Source organism: Pseudopodoces humilis, chromosome 11 (genome assembly GCF_049639895.1).
Source record: "Pseudopodoces humilis isolate 2021_Gansu_Grassland_sample_001 chromosome 11, ASM4963989v1, whole genome shotgun sequence".
Classification (NCBI taxonomy): Eukaryota; Metazoa; Chordata; class Aves; order Passeriformes; family Paridae; genus Pseudopodoces; species Pseudopodoces humilis.
In genome coordinates, this window is record NC_142210.1 from 17,805,188 (window position 1) to 17,825,149 (window position 19,962).

The following is a 19,962-nucleotide window of genomic DNA, read 5'->3' on the forward strand; positions in this document are numbered from 1 at the left end:
GCCAAGATATTTTGATTTTGTTCAAAATGCCAAAATGCCACAATCAGAACTACCTAAGCTGTACTACCTGATCTTTCAGAAGATTAAAAAAAAACAAAAACATTTTGTGCTCAGGTTTAGTTAACACTGTTTTGTGGATGCTCTTCAGGGTGTTTTCATCTCAGCCCACTGGGTAACTTTACCAAGCAGCAGTCAGGCAGAAGCCCCTCTCATTTCAGAGCTTAAAACTCACAGCACAGCTCCTCCTAGAGAGGAGGGAGATGGATCTCCTCCAGCAGTGTGGAAAACCTCAAATCTGCGATTTTGCCTTGTCTACATAAAGAGTGCTTGCATTTTGGCCCAAGCCTGAATTTGCCATTAAAGTAACCCTTGTCTATACAAATGTTAGGAGACTGTCCAAGCACCATCACAGCCTGGTACATCCCTGGAAAAAGCAGCCACTGTCATCTTCTGTGAGGGTACAGCACTCCTCCAGAGCAGCAGCTATCTGAAAATCATTTCATTTTCCTGTGATAATACAAACAGCAGCACAAAGGCCTGGTCTATGAGAGCAGTTGTGCAACACTCAATAATTTCACATCCTGGTCTGAAATATTCCACAGGCAGTTGGAAGGTCCAAGGCTGAGATCCAAAAGCACCAATGTATTCACAGCTATGCAAATATTAGGAACTACTTGTGTCTCAACACATGCAACATCTTACATTATATTTAGCAGACTGCATTTAAATTCACCTGCCTACAAGCTATAAAGATTTACCAGAACTTGTGAAAAAAACTGGAACAGATTAAGCCAAATAATTTTTCAGCTATTACTCATTTGAGGTTTGTTTGAGGTTTTTACCTCTTGGGAGACAGAGGTTCCTAAATATTCCAGCAGGCTATAAGTCAGTAACATATCTGAGACACTCTGTCCTCATGCATGCCCAGATAGCCCTGGGTTTGCTCCCTGTCTCCTGCTTGCTCTCAGCCCATGTGATGCTTTGTTTACTCGCTGCAGGAGCGGATCCATGCACCAGCCATTCCCAGCAGAACCATTGGGAGTCCAGGATTTCTTATGCCGGAGTCTGCAAACACTGGGCACTGATGTGTTCCCCTCCTCCCCACTGAACTCCCCTCTGTGTTTTGGGTTCAAAGTGAAACTATCCCAGACTCAGGGACCTCGAGAGAGCAGGACTTGGGAAACACCAGGAGAGACACTGAGGGCACGAGCGTATTATCAGAAAGAATTTGAGTGCTCCCAGCAGCCCAGCAGCAAATTAGAAAGTTTTGGCTCCCAAGAATGAGTTGTGTTGTTTGTTCCTGCACACTGCAGCTGCTCGTCCCTCTCCCTCCCCACCCCCCTCCTTTGGGTGGTTTATTACACACAAGCTACTAATGAATGGGAGCCGCTGTTTTACAGTACACCACACTTACAGGACTTATCTCTAGGCCTACCACAGATTTGACTGATCAACAGCAGGGCACCACCATCATAATTCTTCCTAGAAACAGGAGGATAAAAAGGGGTTTGTTGGAGGTTGGCTGTGTCTGCAGAGAATCCTGCCTGCAGGGCCTGCTGATGCCATCACTCGCTGCTATGGTCTTTGGCCTAATAAGGTACAGAAACAAAGATTGTTCACTTGTTCAAGAATACTAAAGTACCCAAGTGACGGAAAGTGGAGGCAGCAGGGCACACATCCAAGTGGGATTAAGGCCACAAGTGCAACGTTACAGGGCTGACTGGGTGGCAGAGGGAATATCTGCCTCTGAAGAAAAAAAAAAATCCAGTTCAAACATAATTTATAACATGTCACTCACAGTCAGAGGTGGCTGTCATTAAGAGTTAAATGTTGCATTGTGTTCAACTTATTCTGATAAGAATTCTCTAAGCTGCTTATATGTTATCATAACTCATGAATAAGTGGAGCATGGGCAGGGGAGGGGGGAGAGGCTCTCTGGGGCAGGATGGGACCCAGACTGGGAGGCAGAAACGCTGGAGCAGAGCTGGGCTGCTGGATCCTCAGTGTGGTGTACCCTCAGTCTGCACATTCCAAGGACTCCACAGTGAGTCGTAGACCCTGCCAAACCAATGAGACTTGTCACGGTCCAGGCTCTACTTGGACAGATCCACCTTCTTTGCTTTTGTGCACTTCTCCAGTTGGGGAGCCAGGCAGTAACACTGAGAGGATCTAAAATGGTGCATTCAACCTCTGCTCAGCTGGCCTACACAGCAAGGCTCTTGAAGGTTTAAGAGCTGGAGCTGAAGGAGAAAAAAATGGGCAATGTTGTAACCAAGTAAAAAGCCCCTAAGTTAATACTGCTTACTGGAAATGGAACTGGGAACCCAGCAGAAGAGCAGCAGAGCAGTTCTTTAGGGACAATATTAAATTCCTCTGACTGACTTGGCAGTTTGGAAGCAGCAGGATTGTTTTCTCAAACTTAGAGAAACCCAGCAACAGACCCCACTGAAGTTCAAGCAGCTAGATCAGGCCCAATCCCACTAAACTTTCCAGGCTTATCAGGGAATTTTTTTCCCTACAACTTTTTCCCTACTTCATTTTGGGTGTAGAGAGAAAAACCTGTGTGGAAAAAGAATTAGAATCATAGGATCCTGTTCATTTGCACAACTCATTTAGTGCAAATAGCCACTGTAATTCCCAGTTAGAAGCATTTCTCTGGTGCAGCTCATTCAGAAAGCAGCAGTTTGTTTACTCACTGGCTTGGGCTACCTGGATCACGTTACACCTGCTGAGGCTGCTGGTAATGTGGGAGGTTGATTTTAAACTGGCACTGTTGCTTTTATAAAGCCTTTAATGTCATTGGCTCTGGCTGTGTTCAAGATCTCACCCATCAAGCCAAGGCTTAAGGGACTTTGGGCTGAGATATCCCAGTCCTCTCAATTCCGTTGTCACTCAAGTCAACAACCACAACTTTGCTGAGGTAGGTGTGGGACAAATATTTCAGTCCCTGACCTGTGCCTGGTCTGATTAAAGACCCAGGGTCTCTGATTTGTCACACTACAGAAACACTGCAGCAAGTACCCGGTTTTCTGAGTACTAAGCTGATATGAGTATCTGACCTGCTACCTCAGTGTTGTCTTCACCTTTGTTGGAAAGCCAGAGGGTTGATCACAGTGAGCTCCTGGTATCCAGAGGTGGCTGCAGGACACTGCAGCTGCAGGGGTGCATGGTGTGTGTGCAGGCACAACAATGCTGCAGTGCATTCATGTTTCTGGCCTCTACAGCTCTGAGGAGCTGTGGATAACCTGTGTCCCTGCAGAGAGCAGACAGCTCCCTGTAGCCACCTCTCTCCAAGGGGAAACAGAAGAGGACCCAGGAATTGCATCCACCCATTCCTGCCCCTCAACCATGGCAGCATCTGGAGCCCACCCATACATGGGAGGTGAACCCATGGAAACGTTTTTGTGGGTGGGTGTCCCCACGGAGGATGTGCTTGTCTGTTGTGCAGCTTTAAGAGTGTGCAAGTCCAAATCCATTTGTCTGGACACAATTAGCAGAACTTGTCAAAAGAAAAGTTAAAATAGATGTAACTGATGTGTGAAGGCGTGTTTTACCCAGCTCTAAATTCTGCTGGATACGTGAGTAGAGGCAGGTAGTAGATTAACTATGCAGCTCAGAGACCATTAAGGCTTGCGGAGGAACAATTAGTCCAGAATTTGCATTTTATGAAATTGAACCTTTTATAAATCTTACAGCACAGCTAATGGCAGAGGTTTCTTCAAGTATTTCCCTGTGATCTTTGTCACGTGGGGTTTGTAGCATCTTGCCAGGATTATGAGAACCTAAAAACGTAAAAGGCAATTTTTCAACAAAAATTAAACCCACTGGTTTATCTTTACCATCTGTGTGAAATGTAAACAGAGAGAATAAATAAACAAATACTGAAAGATACATTTGTTTTAAATAAGTGTGAACAAAGGGTTTGACACATTTGCAGTATGTAATGCTGGTTTTAAAACATGATTTCAACCACCTGACACATTCAATTAAATACAGAAAACTCTCCAGGTTGTATTTGCATTCTGGAAGAGCAGCTACAAAAGAAAGTGTAAGTGCAGCAAATCATTCTGAAAATAAACTGATTTGAACAGAGAATGATTCCTCCCTGAAAGGCTGCAGTACCACTGACTTTGTAGTATTACTTGAAAAAGCTGCAAGTATCTTATTTTTCCCCATAAAACAGATCCACTTTGGGAAGGGCAGACTGACATTTTGATCTATCTTCCAAGAAACCATGAGAGAAAAAAGTCACTTCTAGAAGCACAAATTTTCAGTAAGGCCTCTTTTTTCTCCAATATTCAGGGAAATTCCTAATGCAGTTCATAGTCTTTAATAAGAAAACAAACAAACAAACAAACAAAAAAACCCCTGCAGCAATAAATGATGGAAGAAAACCAAATCCCTTTTCCAAGCAGTGACACTGCCACTTTAATAGTTTCCCACTGTACTTGGGGTTAGTTGCCAGAGAAGCCTTGTTCAGCCTATTTGGGGGCCCCATGAAATGCTGCAAGCGTTACTGAAATGAGCACTTGTCTTTTGTTGAGCTGCATGCTAGCACCATACAGTGCTGAGCTGATAAATCCACTTTTTCTAACACAAGCATTTTTCAAACAAAACTACCATGAGACTGATGAGTAATGCCAGCTTGCCAAAAAAAAAAAAAAAAAAAAAAAAAGACACACACCCCTCCCAGGCGCTGCTGACACTGACAGCTGTTAAATTCACATATTCACAAAATGAGATGGGTTACATAACTGGAAATTACAAGAGAGACTCACCAGCGAGAGGAACTGCAAAGCAAGGCATCACTGGGGCTCAGGAAGGAATAGATCACACGTTCCCATGTGCACTGTCCCACTGATGGCCAGGATAAAGCTGTGCCTTGAGCACACAAAGGTTGCTGGGCACTCCTCACCCTGCATCGGCAGGCTGTTTGTAGTTTGTTCAGAATTGAGATTTTTTTTTCCCAGCAAAGTGAGGATGCATGTGGAAAAAGGATATATTAGTGATGCTATGTATGTTATGACACAAGGGCAGTTTAAAAGCCCAAATGTCACATTTTGCAAGACACCATGCAAAAGCAGTGACTCTAAAAGGCTTATTGGCAAGTCTCGAGCAGCTGAGAGGGCGGCAGAGAAGGTGAAGTGCTGGGTAGAGTTAGGTTTGACAAAACATAGGTAGCTTTTAATTTGCATCAAATTTTTCAGACATATAAGTGGTTTGCAAAGATGTTGTTTTTATCATTCTCATTGTATGGCCATAGAGCTGAGCTCTGGAGGTCTGTTATCTTCCCATGCAGGGCAGGAAGGCAGTGACACAATGTCATCCCACCACCACACCACCTGCCCTTATTTCAGTATCTATTTCTAGATTGGTTTGAAAACTTCAACAAAAGCACCTGGTTCTGGAAGGGCCATGGAGCAGACGATGGAGGAGAGGTATCATTAAGGGCTCCTGAGGAATGGCAGGCTTTGGAGCTGGTGGAACAGCTCAGGAGAAGGAGCAGTGAGGGAAGATGGCAATGTCTGCACAAGCTGCCAGGCCCTCACATGTTGCTGAGATTGCCAGAAATGAGGTTCTGAAGGGGGCTAATCTGGACATAAATCAAACCAGAAAACAATGGATGTCTTTATGAATAGCCATAACAAAAAAAAAAAAATCAGTAATTAAACCACCATTAACACCAAGCTAAATTTTACACATTCAAAATTATCTATGCTTCAATTTTTTCTGCTCATGGCTGAATTAATTCTTCTTACATTGTAAGAGGGGTTTTGCTGTTATTAAAAAAAAAAAAAAAACACCTAAAAGCTTTTTTTTATAAGCAAGTTTATCAAACAAGAAATTAAGATGAAATGACAAATAAATGCAAAAAGTTCCAATGTATTTTATCAGGTTACTTATAATAAACTAGGCTAATGCAAAATCAAGATGCACAGACAAATCAGGAGGAAAAAAAACCCACAGAAATTAATGCTTTGAGAGTGATGTCACCTAAGCTGGTGTGTAGGTACAGTCTGCTGCGTAGGAGAGCAGTGAAAGCATAAACAGAATACTAGATGTGCATTAAGCCACAAACAGAAATAGCTGTGAACAATGGCAAAGTCTGGCTGCTCTTAGAACCTGAATGTAAGGAAACATCCTTATAAAAGATGAGACAATAGCGGGTCTATAAATGACAGCCCCATAGGCAGGGAAGGATTAAGAACTTCCTACAGTTCCTAAAGTATGAACCTATATTGTAACCCTTTCACAAAGGCAGCCATAAGTGCTTTCTTTGAATTAGTCCACCCAGAATAGGAAAAGGCATCAGAATTAGTTTGACTTTTCCTCTGGACACCAGCCACACACTCTCAAGGCAGAGAGGAAGGAGTAAAAGCAGACGGAAGCGCAGCACTCGTTTAGGACCTTTTGCCAGCACACCTGTGGGTCCCAGTGCTCATTTGCCCTCCCTGCTTCCTCCAGAACCCAGAGACCTTTGGCAGCCCTGATCCAGGCCAAGGCAACGTGCTGCTCTCTAAAGCTGAGCTTCTTTGGCCCTGCAGACACTGGGAATGCAGGCTTTGCACACAAGCAGACAAGAACTAGGCTGAGGCTTCAGTGTCCATTTAGCACTTTTATTTTCTTTATCTTATTTTGAAGTTCTTTTGTTGTTGTTGTTTTGTTTGTTTGTATGAGTAATAAAATACATTCATTTAACTGGGCATGTGTTTAATTTGAAAAAATTAACAAAACACCTCCCAACACCTCATGGCCCATGACCTGAGACATATTCCTGTACAGCAAACATCCTCTGAGCTTTCAGGTAGCAGACTACCTTCAGACCTCAGATTTTCTTGCAGACTGCCACGTACTCATCTAATAAGGAATTTTAATTGAGGACTATGGACGTTACTATTTAATACAATTCCCCAGACCAGCTGCAGTGAAAGGCTTCATGTGTTTTCAGTGGTGCATAGGGCAGGGGCTGGGAGCCACCACACACTTTGGTGATTCTGATGGTTTATCTCTAACACAGCACTAAGCCCATTCACATACATCCCTCTGGTAAAACTCAAAAAGCCTGCACTTCAGGGAGCTTTCCAAGCAGTCAAATGTGAGTGAGTGCTTCACTGCACTGATGGGGAAGAATTGTCCACTGCAGCTACTGCTAACCCAGGCACCCCTAGGCACTCCAAATCCTTGGATGTGGATGAACTGAACAACGTGAAGAGGTACAAAACATGCAAGACCAGGATCTACTCTGAGTGACATTTGTAGATTTGCAGATGATTATAAATTCCATAAGATCTACAGAAGTCAACAATAAAGAATTTGCAGCAAGTTAAAGTTCTTGAGATATCCTTGTTGTTGCCTCTGCCAACAATTCCTCATTCCAAGCTGGAGGCTTTAGGGAAAATTTGGGGCATTTCTGGTCTGAAAATTCCAGCGGAATAGTTCTATCTGTTTTCAGAAGTGATCCCCTGTTTGTCAGGTAGAACTTGGTCCCTGAGTGTTGACAATACAAAGCAGATATAAGTATATATTTTTAAAAATATAAAAAATTACCCAGATGCTTTTGAAAATATTGAAGATTCACCATCCAGCTATTTACAGTCCTATTTTAATTTTTTTTTCCTGAAAAACAAGCTAATATTCTGATTCTCACTGAGGGCTGTAAGTTTCATCCTCCCAAGCTCAACCACAGAAGCCACTCCCCTGAATCAACATGCATCCTAATGGGAATAAATTCTTTTCAGCAGAGCTCTGTTAAAAATGACCACCAAAACCAAACTATTATTAGTATTCAGGGTAGAATTAAATAGTGTCACTATGGATATTTGAATGTGCAGGTGTGGGCCTTAAATTATTTTATGGCAAAATTCATCCCCATTTCTTACCCCTGGTGTTCAAACCTGCTCCCACTGGAGCAGATTATGATGACCCTGTAAGAGACAGGACCTTGGCCAATAGATCTGACAATTACCAATTACTCGTGTGAGCAATGCACGAGGTCTTGTAGCAGTGGGAATAAAACACAAGAGCAAATCCACTTGCTTGAAGGGCAAGTTTCTAGATTCAACAACAAAATCAGAAATCTGCAGCCCCTCCATCCCTCACATAGTTTGTTGCTTAAAATCTTAAAGGAAAAAAAATATCATGTTCTCTAAGAATTTGATCTTAGCATGATCAATTTTTTCCTATAAAAATAAATAATTGGTTTACAAGCTTTTCTATTTGTACTGCAAACCAGTAAAGGAAAACTGAAACACCCACATTTTCATTCCACACTATTCTGAATATTACCTAATTTCCCAGTTTAAAAATAGATTACAGGGATTAAGAGACTTTTGAATCTAAAAAGAATGCACATATTAGGGAAAATACTATCTAAAATAAATAGCCCATTTTAAAAAGCAGTCTCCTAGTTTGTATGATATTAAGGAAAAAAAAAACACTTCATAGACATTTAGTTTAACACATGCCAGTCAGCTTCATTTACAAGTTCAAAATCCAGAGGTAGATAAAATATTAGTTTGGTTTGGAATATGCAAAGTGACAATTTTTCATGTATTATTGCACTGAAGCACTTGATACAAAGTTATTATGGAAGGAAAAAATAGTTACCAGAAGGATTTATTTAAGGAATGGCTACTGCAAATAAAAACTTTCAACTAAAAAGGATTTTTAAAATTGTTTTTTAATATGCTTTTAATGACCTCTACTCCTCATACCTACCTCCTTGCTTCCCAAACTGTTTGTACTGTCCCCAATAACACTCAGTGGAAAGCTGTCGTTCCTGGCTAAATCCTTACTTAGGTTGGATGCTATGCCTCCGTTAGACAGGGTCACAAGGTCACAATCGATTTTGGAGGCCACCTGGAGAGTCCAGGCCGTGAACTGACTCAAAAAATTTATATCAGAGCTGGAATGGTCCACCTCCCAGGGCTCAGCCTGCGCTAACACCCCAACCGCAGGATGGAGCCTGCCAGGCCCAGCTCAGAGAGAGGCCAGAGTTGTTGACCCCGTTAGCTGACCTCTTCAAACTTCAGGAGAATTTTTCTGGCAGTTACCACGGTGACTGGGCACTCCAAGCTTATCCTTCTTACTGAAAAAAAAAAAAAAAAAAAAAAAAAAGACAAAAAATTAAGAAGAAAAAAAACCAAAACGTTAAAACCTACCTCGTAGGGATGTCTATCAAGAATCAAATACATAAAAGTTTTAATTGTTTGCTTCTCTCTTGGGCTGCTCTGGCTCTGACTGGTACATCCGATGCGAACATCGAGAGAACAGTTTGGCTAAAAACATTTCAGCTTGTGAAGAAATAATGCTCAGTGGATTTAACTAGAAGCATTTCTAATATCTGCTGGTGATCACAAGTGACACACTAAGAGGTTTATTGTGAAAAAATATTTATTTTTCTTTATCTTTCTCCAAGTTACTACCACTTCTTATTGAACTGAGAAGAAGCTGAGACAAGGTTAAGGGAAAGGATTCTATGCTGCCTTCGGGTTTTTTTCCTTTTAAAAACTATCTGCTTGGTGAAACATTAAGTATGCAGCAACACATTGCTTTGGTCTTTCAGAAGAGACGGCATAACCTATTTAATGTACCATGAAATATTATTTAAGAGGAAAAAGCAAAAAAAAAAAACCCAAAAGTTGTCAGACATCGTTAGTGCTGGTTTTTTCAGGCACTTTGAACACTAATCACTTCACACATAAAATTTAGCAGGTAAGCAAGGTCTCATGATGCTGACAGAAAACACTTGAAACACATCAAGGGATCACAGAGCACACTAAGTAAACAAGAAAACAAAGTGCACTCTTCATTTCTGAAACAATAAGGGGAAAACTGGTGCTTCTTAATTTCAGAGCAATCACATATTACATACAAAGCTTTTATGTAAATTTTCCTCATGCTCCTCTACTTGAAATAGCATCTTGCAAAAGGGAGCACTGAAGAGTACACTGCATTATAGCTGGAAAAATCCTACTTAAGGGCTCCTGATGGCAAACTGTCAATCAGTATTCCCCGCTTGTTATGAACTGCTCATTTCTGGAGTACAGCTAAACAGAGGTTTAATGATTGAAACTTTAATGGCATTTTGTCTCACACATGGTTCTGAAGTGTCTTCTGTTGTTTGAAGAGTTAAATATGGATATTCAAATTGCTGCTCAGGCACTGCTCTGCTCCTCCTGGGCTTCTCCACTGGCAGTGCTGAGATGGCAGAGGGGACCGAGCTGCTGAGTTGCCTCTCATGGGAGGAGATCACACATACCCTATGGATACAAAAATAAAGCAGGAGGTTTGGGTGTGGGAAGCAAAAAGCACATAACTGATCTTTTGTTCCAGACTTACTTTTCATTTCTACTGGAAGGATAAAAAAAAGGCAGTCCAGCATACGTGTGTTAACTAACATTAAAAAAAAACAGTGAATGCAGGCATGGTACAGGACTCTTTCTCCTTTCAAAACTGGTTCAATTGCTTTGAAATATCATATGCCTCAACACTAAATGGATACATAGACACTTCATAATATTATTTAGCAATAGTGAATTAAACATGAAAACAATTTAAATTAAAAACACTTAAAGATTGTTTCCCCTATTATTAAGGATGTGTTAGAAAAAGGCTAAGCCTCTCATTAGGAGATGAATTTTTTCATTTGTGTTTTTGTTATGGCTATACAAGATGTTTTTATACTTTCGCTTTTTTTCTCTGCATGAAATAATGTAAATTGAAACAATCAGGTCATTAGGCTAGTGGGAAGAAAAAAGTGTTTGTTAAATTCTATTTTTTTTCTTTCTTTTTGAACAACACTATATACAAGCATGTGTCTTTCAATTAGATACCATGATTTATGAAGTCATGCTCAGGGCTAGCCAGGTTGTTGACTCAGATTAGAGCTATGATGCCAGCTCATTCCCTGGTGACAAACACTGACTGTCCTTCCCGCAGTCAGGCACCCCTGGCAGCCTTATGAAAAGACCTTGTGGCTGGCACAGCACTGAGCAGGAAATGAGGTCCTCTCCGGTTTGGGACAGAGATGACTGGAGTTACAGAAAGCTGTAAAGCAAAATCAGCATCTCCTGAGTCACAGACTTTAAGCTCTGCTGGACCCCGCAATTCCCAGGGTGACCTGGCCCACCAGCGCTGCCTCTCCCTCACCCCTCCAGCCTCCCACCGAGTGCCCAGGGGAGCACCCTGCACCCCGTGGGGTGGCATGGCTCGGGACTGATTTCATGTGGGAGAGGGGAACAGAGGGCACCACGGTGCCCCAGTCTCCCCGCGTGCCCCAGCCTGGTGCTCAGCACCCTCCTGAGGGAATCCCTTTCTCCCTCGTCCTTACCAGAGAGATTTTTGGCACATTATGTGATGTTTTTCTAACAATATCACAAGGCTTTTATGTCGGCCTATAGCTTGGGGATCTTTGTGTGGCCTACCCTCCTCCAGGAATTGCACATATAAATCACTGGAAAGCAGGAAATCCTTAAGACCTGGTAGGAAGCTGTTTGCCATGTTTGCCTCAGCACAGACAGCTGTGGACCACTGAGCATCTTGCCTTGTAGGTACTGCAGGGACCCAGACACCTGGACCTGATACAGAGGAACTTGGCCCCCTTCTTCCAAGACCTCTGAGCCAGAAAGTGAGCTCCTGGATCAGGGTTAGAAACTCCTACTGAATTCACGGAGCAGGGCTCCCCGATCTTCGCTGTGTAACACTTTTACTCCAAACTCCCTCAATGCCATTGAAACAATAATATTTAGACCATTTGGGGCTGAGATTATTGCTTTAATAAATTGGGTTTTTATTGGTTCATTGTGGCAAATAAGCCCCCGATTGATTTTGCTCCTAATCAGCATGGAGAATGCATTCCGCTGTAATTAAATCCCGTTTAACTGGGCACTCTGTGTTCGCTTGTCTCTTAGCTTGCAGTGGCATGAGATACAGCACATCAAACGTTATCCTCGCCACGATAGGCACCCTGCCAGCCCGCGGAACGATGATGCTCGCCTTCAGCGTGCTTACAATGTGTATGGCTGGAGCGCGTTTGGAGCAGCGACCAGCACTTGGAAGACGTAGGAAACTTATTAGAGGAGGAAGATGGCCAGGGATTAGGTCTTTTCTCTCGAGGAAGGTTTGACACCCCTCTCTGAAAACACTGCGAGAGAGGCGGGGGCCGCTGCCCCCCGCGCTTTCCACAGGTCCCCGCAGCCACCGGCGCGGCTCCGCTGCCGCTCCCGGGGGCTCCGCCCGGGGCAGCCGGGTCCCCTCGGCCGGCGGGAGCGCGGCCGGGCTGCCAGGCGGGCAGTTCTGAAGAGTCGATCTTCATAATACAAATCCCCCGGCTTCGCCTCCCCGCCAGCGGCGCGAGCCAGCTTTTTAATTGAATCCCGGGGATTTGGCCGCAGCCGAGAGCCCCGGTTCGGGCCCCAGAGCCGTGGGTCCCCCCTCCCGAGAGCGGGACCGTCTCTTGAGGGCTGATCTGTCGCCTCTAAACCGAGGGAAGGGGGGAGGACTCCGGCAGCCTGGGGGAGCCCCCCGGCCCGGGCCCCCGGGAGGCAGAGCGAGGGCTCGCTGCACCCCGGGGCTGCGGGCGGCGGGGGGGCCGGGGGCAGCTGGCGGGGCCGCGGCTGCTCCCGCCTCTGGCCCGGGCAGCGCTTTAGGGGGGGCTCAGGCCGGATCCTGCCCATTCTATACGTTAATGCTCTTTTCTCTCCGGCTGCAGGGAAGCAGGCCAGCGGATAATTACCCCTCACTGCAATCCGCAGAGCTGGCCTAATCCGAAAGCTCAAGTGCCCGTAAGTAAAACTTCAGGAAAAGTTATTGAAACTGACAAATACAGGGTGACAAATAATCAATAAAAGCCCAGTCCCACATCCTTTATTGTTTCCAGGCTCTAACAGCAAGTAATGAAACCTCGGCGAGGACGGGGGAGGGAGCGGCAGGGACCGGGCGCTGGGCTGGCTCCTGGAAAGCCCCCACTAAAAGAAGCCCAGGGAAGAACCCGGCAGCATAAGGGGGACGATCCCGTCCCCATGGGAGAGAGGAAAATGCCACCCTCCCAGCACCACCCCCCCCCTTCCCCAAGGCCTCCCTGCCGCCCCGTGGCGGGGCCGGGGCGCTCCGGATGGGCGAGCCCGGGAGGCTCCTGCCCGGCCGGGAACTTCTGCCCGACCCCGCGGGCAGGGACGCCCCGGAGCCACCCGGCAGCCTCGGGCCAGGCACCTATTTCACGCACCCGCTCAAAAAATCAGTGGCTGTAATCCGCGTTCTGAAATCTGTAACATCCCTGAACACCCAACGCGCTCCTTCTCATTAGCATCTCGGCCCTGGATTTTCCACGCCGCAGTTTCTAAAGTTTCAGCGAAGGACGCCGGGCAAGATAAATCCGTGCTGTCGTTTCTCTCCCTTTCTGTCTCTCCAAATTAAGTTTTGATCTATCAGTTTAAACACTGGCCAGAAAGTTGATTCACTTTCTGTTAGGATTTCGGGTTAAACCGGGGGCTCCTCCAGTGTCTTTAAGCTTTTGAGCTGTGTAAATGAACTGCAGTGTCACATAATCGATGGGGAAAACTCAGCTGTCACAGATACGAAAGCAGCCTCCTGCCACAGCAATAACTTGATTTGGCATTTCAAAGTTTGGAAACGTGCTGTCTGCGCGTCCGAGGCTCGGAGAGGAAGAAGAACGGGGGCGATGCGCCGGGGCGGGTGGGGGGACAGCCCCCAGCCACGGCGGCCCCCGGCCTGGGCAGCCCCAAATGCCGGCGCCCCGCACCGCGGCACCCGCTGCCGCTCCACTGCCTCTCCCTCCCTTCCCGACACACGCTGCGAAAGTTGTTTCCCAACTTTGGCGTTAGGGGAGGGTTGACCCAGAACAAATCTCAGTGTCTCGGTGGCCTTTCCAAAGCGGCCGTGCCCCCCCGCCCCGAGCCTGCGGGACGTGCCCATCTGGAGCACGCACCGTGAGAGCAACTGTGCCGCGTACAGCCACAGCGGCCATCAGTCACTAAAAGCCACACGCTTCAGTGGACCGGGGATAAAAAGAAGTCCTGGTGACGCCTGGTTAAACCACTGACCCTCTTGCGAGGGCTGGAGGAGGGGGGAAGGCGGCCCCCTCCCGACAGACCCAGCTTTGGGGGGCTTGGCGGGGGCTCTGCAGGGCGAACCCCGCCGGGGCCGTGCCCCGCTCCCGGGGCTGGCAGCGCTGCCCCAAAGGGGACTCGGGGCAGCGGTTCCGGGGCGCCCCACGGGGGGACGAGGGACGGGGAGGGGCCCTGGGCAGAATCCCCGGCCCTGCCATATCCCTGGGCGGGCACGGGGCTCCCTCCGAAATGGTTATTTTCATATCGGCTTGGGTGAAAACACCAACCCGTGGGCAGGGTGTGCTCTAAGCCGCGGGGTAAACACTGCCCTCGGTCCCCTGTCCCTACTGCACACCCCGGTTTACCCGCACACATGCGCAGGAAAACAACTCAGCACGTTCAGATGCTCTCTGGAAGGGGAAGGCTTTAGTTTCAAATTAGGAAGCTCTCTCAGATGAACGATAAACTCCGCTTTGGTCAGGCTATGGTGTTTGATCATATCTTTGTGGTTTTGTCCTTACCGAAAAGGGCCCCGGAGGCTCAATCAAGAAATAGAATTTTAGATAGTTTGATTTGACATAAGGAAACTTTGCATTTGTAATATTATAAGACTCTAAAGGGGAAAAAATGAAACCTCTGTAGCTGAGACAAGAAGTGTGCCTAAGTGCCACTACATTTCAATCCCCATTCGGATATAATTTAAGTCTTCTTTGGCTTACAGTAATATACTCTCCAACCTTGAGGCTATCCAAAAGGGGGGATTTAATGAGGCTCAGTTTATACACTTATATAATTTAGGGGTTTCGCTGTAGCTGTAAAATGACAATTGGTACATGTGTAGTGCAAAAGAGCTGAAATCCCATCCAGGGACCAAGTTGGTTATTTCTGAAGGAGCTGTCATTTCCAGCAGGAGGGCACAATGAGAAGGCCAGGAGCAATGGAGCTCTGATCTCCACCAAGGAGAGATAACCACCTGATTAAAATGGAGCTCTTGTTCCCTCGTTACTCGATCGTCGTGTGAACTTACCTTATTTACAATTATAGGCAATGAGTGAGTCGCCCAGATAGTAATACACCTATAGCTTTGGGTTTACTCCTCCCTTTGTTATCGAGACCATCTCTCGGACAGATTTCTGGACCACTCATAGCATGTGAGCACAGAAACTCTCTCAAGGAGGGAGGGGGTGTGTACGTTCAGAGCCCTGCAGTGCGAGCGCAGCGCGTTCACCCTCCCACACGCCCCCGCTGGGAACCGAGCGGGAGGCCGGGCCCAGCAGAACCAGCCTGTCGAAATCAGGATGTTTACAGCACGCAGGCACGTGTGAACACCAGCAGAAAGCACAGGGACTCGGCAGTGGGTGAAGGACTGTTTTATACTGCACATCTGGTGTTTGCTCATTTTCCAGGTGAAGCCAGGCACGGCGGCTGTGGGAGGACACCCCCTTCTCGGGCCACTCTGGAGCCCAGGTGTGCACCAATGGCACCAGACAATGATGCACCTCTACGCTGAAATTTAACGCATTGTTCTCCATTTTAATATTAAATGGTGCAGTGTTTGCCAGATTATTATCCCACTATTGCTTGTGCATTTGTCTCTTATGTCTAGTGCCTGTCATTACACAAAGCGTTTTGAAGAGCTAATTTCAAAAGACAGAAAGTCTACACTTACTATAAAAGTCATTAAATTAGCATGACAAGCATAAAGTTCCTAGGTTATAATTTGGTTATAGATCTGAAATCTTCCCTGCTTTCTCTCTCCACTTGAAGGATGAAGGCTGAAGCGAGGCACCGACTCGAAGTTAGGACAATTGAACTGTCGATTGTTTGGTGGAGAAACAGGGAAGAGATGCGGGCTCCAACACCACCTTTTTGGCAGAGCAGTGGGTGACAAGAAAGAGTTCTGATTTTCTCTCACATCTCCCAGCAGCCAGAGAAAGGTGTGATCAGATGGTCCTCTACTACAACAGGTGGGAGCAAAAAAAAAAAAAAATCTGGATGCATTTCTCGTCGATTAAAACCTTGTTGGAATAGCAGGACGCATGCCTTTTATACCCCGCTAAATGCTAAGATGGGAAGATGTGTTATAAAAGCAGCCATTGGCTGTTTCCCCTAAGGCTGCAACATCCCCTTCATTTTAATCGCTTCTTCGTTTCGGAAGAAAGCTGTGGAGAGGAGGGGGAGAGCTCCTTCCCCCAGCTCCCCGTGCATCTGCAGTGACGGGGGACTGCAGGAAGCCCCGCTGGTGCCAGGACCGGCAGCGTGGGAGCGCCTGCTCTGCCCAGCCGGGCATCCTCTCCCTGACACGTTGCATTTCCCCAACGAGAAAATTAGAGAAGGGACGGGGCATTCAAACACGATGCTCGCAGAAGAGGCTGCCCTAGCAGTTATTTAGTCTAAAAATCTGCTGTCAACTTTTTTATTTTTTTCCCCCGTCAGGTTCAGCGAGGTGCGTTTCTTTGCGCTGTTTCGTTTGCTTTTAACCAGGCATGCTGCGAATTGTGGAAGCTTTCCATTTACCTTTTCTTCTTTAAGCGTTTTAATTATCATCACTGACCTGTTGGGCATACCTACAGTATCAATGTCCCTTTTACATCGCTGCCTTCCCTTTCTCTGCATGTTTCTGCTATTTAACACTTGCTACCTTTGCCATTAGAGTCCTAGAGTGACCCCCATGGGTATCTTTGAAAGAAAGACCCTCTGCATTCCAGCACTGCCTCCTTACCCAAGTAATAGCAAAGGGACCATTCAGACACATGGACCACACTGAAGCATTAATTAGGCTGATGAAATCCATAGAAATGTATGGATTCAGCATAATCGAGTTTCTTCTGCTGACTATAGTTAAGGAATACGTGAGCAGCTGGGAGAATAGAAAGTACTGTTAGGGTGAAGTCATGCATGTAATTGAGTATATTTAACATAACCATTTTAATGATCGGTGATTAAAAGTGCATCTACTTAAATTGTATACCTCTGCAATTTGTCCATATCAACTTTAGAGCACACACAAAGAAAAGGTCGTCATATAAATTTATAAACAAGATCCCTTCCTGGCTACACATGACTCGAGCTGGAATGATAACTCAGCAGCAGCGAGGGGGGAAAGGCCTTTTGCGAGAAAATAGCTACGCCAGTGCGATATTAATTAATCACTGGTTTGGACCTTTTGCTCTCTTGTGCAGTCACAGTATTAGAAGTGCATAATAAGTGAGTTTTCTTTTCATCCATAATTATTTATAACAATCAGATCACTCGGGAAAAAAAAAAAAAAGCTGTGTTTCTTTCCCATATTAAAGGAGTATCTTTTCCCCTTTTCCCTCGCTTGACAATAGTGTGTGTGTGTGTGTGTGTGTGTGTGTGTGTGCGTGCATATACATATAGTCAAATAAAATATTTAGCTTTTTTTTTTTTTTTTTTTAAATCCACAGAAACATTGCCGGAGATCCAGCAAAGAAACAATAAATGATTAAACTTCTCCCAACGCTAAACTTGTAGGCAGAGAGGTTAAGGACTAGAAACGTGGACAGTGTTCGGGGGAGCCGTGGTTGATGGGCACGCAGGAGACCCCTGAGAATGGGAAATTAGCAGTCAAAATCTGCTCGTGGGGACTGGATCCCACAAAGCCCACGCGTTGGGAAGGCTGAGTGTCTCTCTCTCGCCTATTCAATCTGCCCAGGCTGGTTGCAGCGAATAAATAGAGTCATTGTGGAGCCCATACACAAACCGACCCAACTCCCTCCCCCATCCCTTCTCGCCCTCCCCCCCGTCCCTTTATGCTTAAACGCACACAAATCTGCAGCCGCTTTGCACTAAGAGGAGCCCAAACTTTTCTTCCCTTTACTGTACAACGCCTGTGGGAAAGGTTTATTCACACGTATGGAATATGTAGTGATGTCGGAGAGACGGGGGGTCACGCTGGGTGAGGGCAAACAGGAACCTGCCAGGAGCAGGACCCATCGTACCCTCGCCTCGCCGGGCGTCCCTCTCCCCGCGGAAGATAACGGTTCAAAGTAGCCAGATGCATTAAACAGCCACAAAAGGGGCCAAGAGGGATGGGGGGCGGGGGGGTGGGGGGAGATTCACTTAAGTTTCTGGTGGAAAACTTAAATGCTGCCGTCTCTCCCTCTGCCAGCATCGCTGCAAGGTGAAATCCATTTGGCCGCATCCCTCCCAAGCGTGCGCAGCCCGGCGGGGCGGGCGGCAGCCCCGCGCCCGGGGAACTTGCTCTGTGCAAGAGAATTTGCAACCTTGAAAGCATATTTTTCTTCCAGCTATGGTGGCACTTAGATGATAATGTAGGCAATGAAACTGGGGAGATTTATATCTTTTGGAAAGTAGGACGAGCCAGATGGTAATAGCGTCATTAACAAACAAACTTAGGATCTGCAAGTGAAGCTTGAAATTGGGAAAGAGATCTGGAGAACAAAAGGAGCTGCTGTTGAGGGGGGGTGGAAAAAAAGAGTCCCTCTTCTGCCGGCCAAATCTAAGAGCACATTCTGGAGGGGCTGCTCCTGCCCAGCACTAGATAATAAACGACGGCTTTTTCCTCCCCTGTTGTGACTGAGAAAGGACAGAGAAAACTTTTGCAATAGGCAAATGTGGCATTTATTTATGTGTAACCCTTTGTAGTCTCAAGTGTCCCAAATGGGCCTTTAATTCAAATCCCTAGTTTGATAGGGAGGGATCGCTTCTCCCAAGTTTATTTTAGAGAAACAAAGCACCGCTTGTGAAGGTTGAAGGGCCAAAAGTTCAGTAATTATTTTTTTGAATTAATAGTAACGAATAAATATTAAAGGTTAAACGTTGTTTGCTGTGAGAGTGGAAACATCAGACGGATTTATTGTATCTTCGAGTCTTTTTCTTTTTTTTCTTTAACCCACTCAAAAACCTCTCACTCTTCGCTAGAAGGCACCAACACAGCAGGGGCGAGGGTCCCAGAGCAGGGATGGGATGCGGGACGTTCAGGGAAGGGGAACAGCAGGGAGGCTCCCTGGCCAGCTTCTCCCCTGCATCACCCTACGAATTTTCTCTCCAAAGCCATCCCAGGAGGTTCTCGATTTCCAGGGAAAAGGCCTTCAGCACAGATTTATCCAGCTGAGAGTCCATAAACACCGGAGACCCATCAGCTCCAGGGCTTCAGCAGGAGGGATGGGCTGAGTGCCTCCTAAATTTTAACCAGTATGTTCCCAAATGCCACAGAAATGTTTGGAGGTCTTTAGAAGATCCTCGTATCTCCCTTCCAAAGTTGATGGTTATTAGATGATCAATTATTTAAAAGATGCCTGTTAACTACCCCAAGTTGAGAGACATGGACCCATGCTCTAAAGTAAAAACCTAACGTGTTTGGTTTTTTTTTTTTTGGGGGGGGGTTGTATTTTTTTTTTAAATGTGCTGGAGATCTTTAAAAGCCCCGAGGACTTACCCTTAAGGCATTATTCAAAGAAAAAAAACCTGAGACTGGCGGTTCGTCACAGGCAATTGTAAAGGGTTTCAAAGGACCGATCAAACGAGTTGGAGAGTAATCTACATTAAAGTCCGGATGGCAGTGTTACAACATGCACCTGCAGGGTATTTGCTATCCGTGCCCCTTACAGAGCTACAAATCACCATTAAAGAAAGCTGCTTAAGCTTCCTCCGCGCTTCTAGAAAGACTTACTCGGGCTCCTTCACTTTGATATTTATACATCTTGTTATTGATAAGTGTGGGGCTGTTCAGAGCTCCCTTCCCCCTCCCGAACTGTCCCCGGGCACTTTTGCACCAGCCCTTCCCTGCCCCCACCCCGCGCAGGGCTCCAGGCGGGTGTTCAGGCGGCCCGGCCCACGAACGACACGCTTGGCCACGGGGTTATCCCCGTCTCCCTGCGATGCGCCGGCTTCGGGAAAAGTTTCGGTT

At 46.1% G+C, this 19,962-nt stretch overlaps 1 long non-coding RNA gene across 1 annotated transcript in view; it reads right to left on the reverse strand.

The window, feature by feature from the left end:
• Positions 1 to 8,341: 8,341 nt before the first annotated feature.
• The window catches only part of LOC102111824 (uncharacterized), a 36,296-nt gene continuing 24,675 nt past the window's right edge, over positions 8,342 to 19,962 (reverse strand). The window contains exons 2-3 of the long non-coding RNA XR_015773521.1: positions 10,097 to 10,262; positions 8,342 to 9,088 (exon numbers count right to left, since the gene is read on the reverse strand). This is a non-coding gene — a long non-coding RNA (uncharacterized LOC102111824). The remainder of the gene's footprint in view (positions 9,089 to 10,096; positions 10,263 to 19,962) is intronic.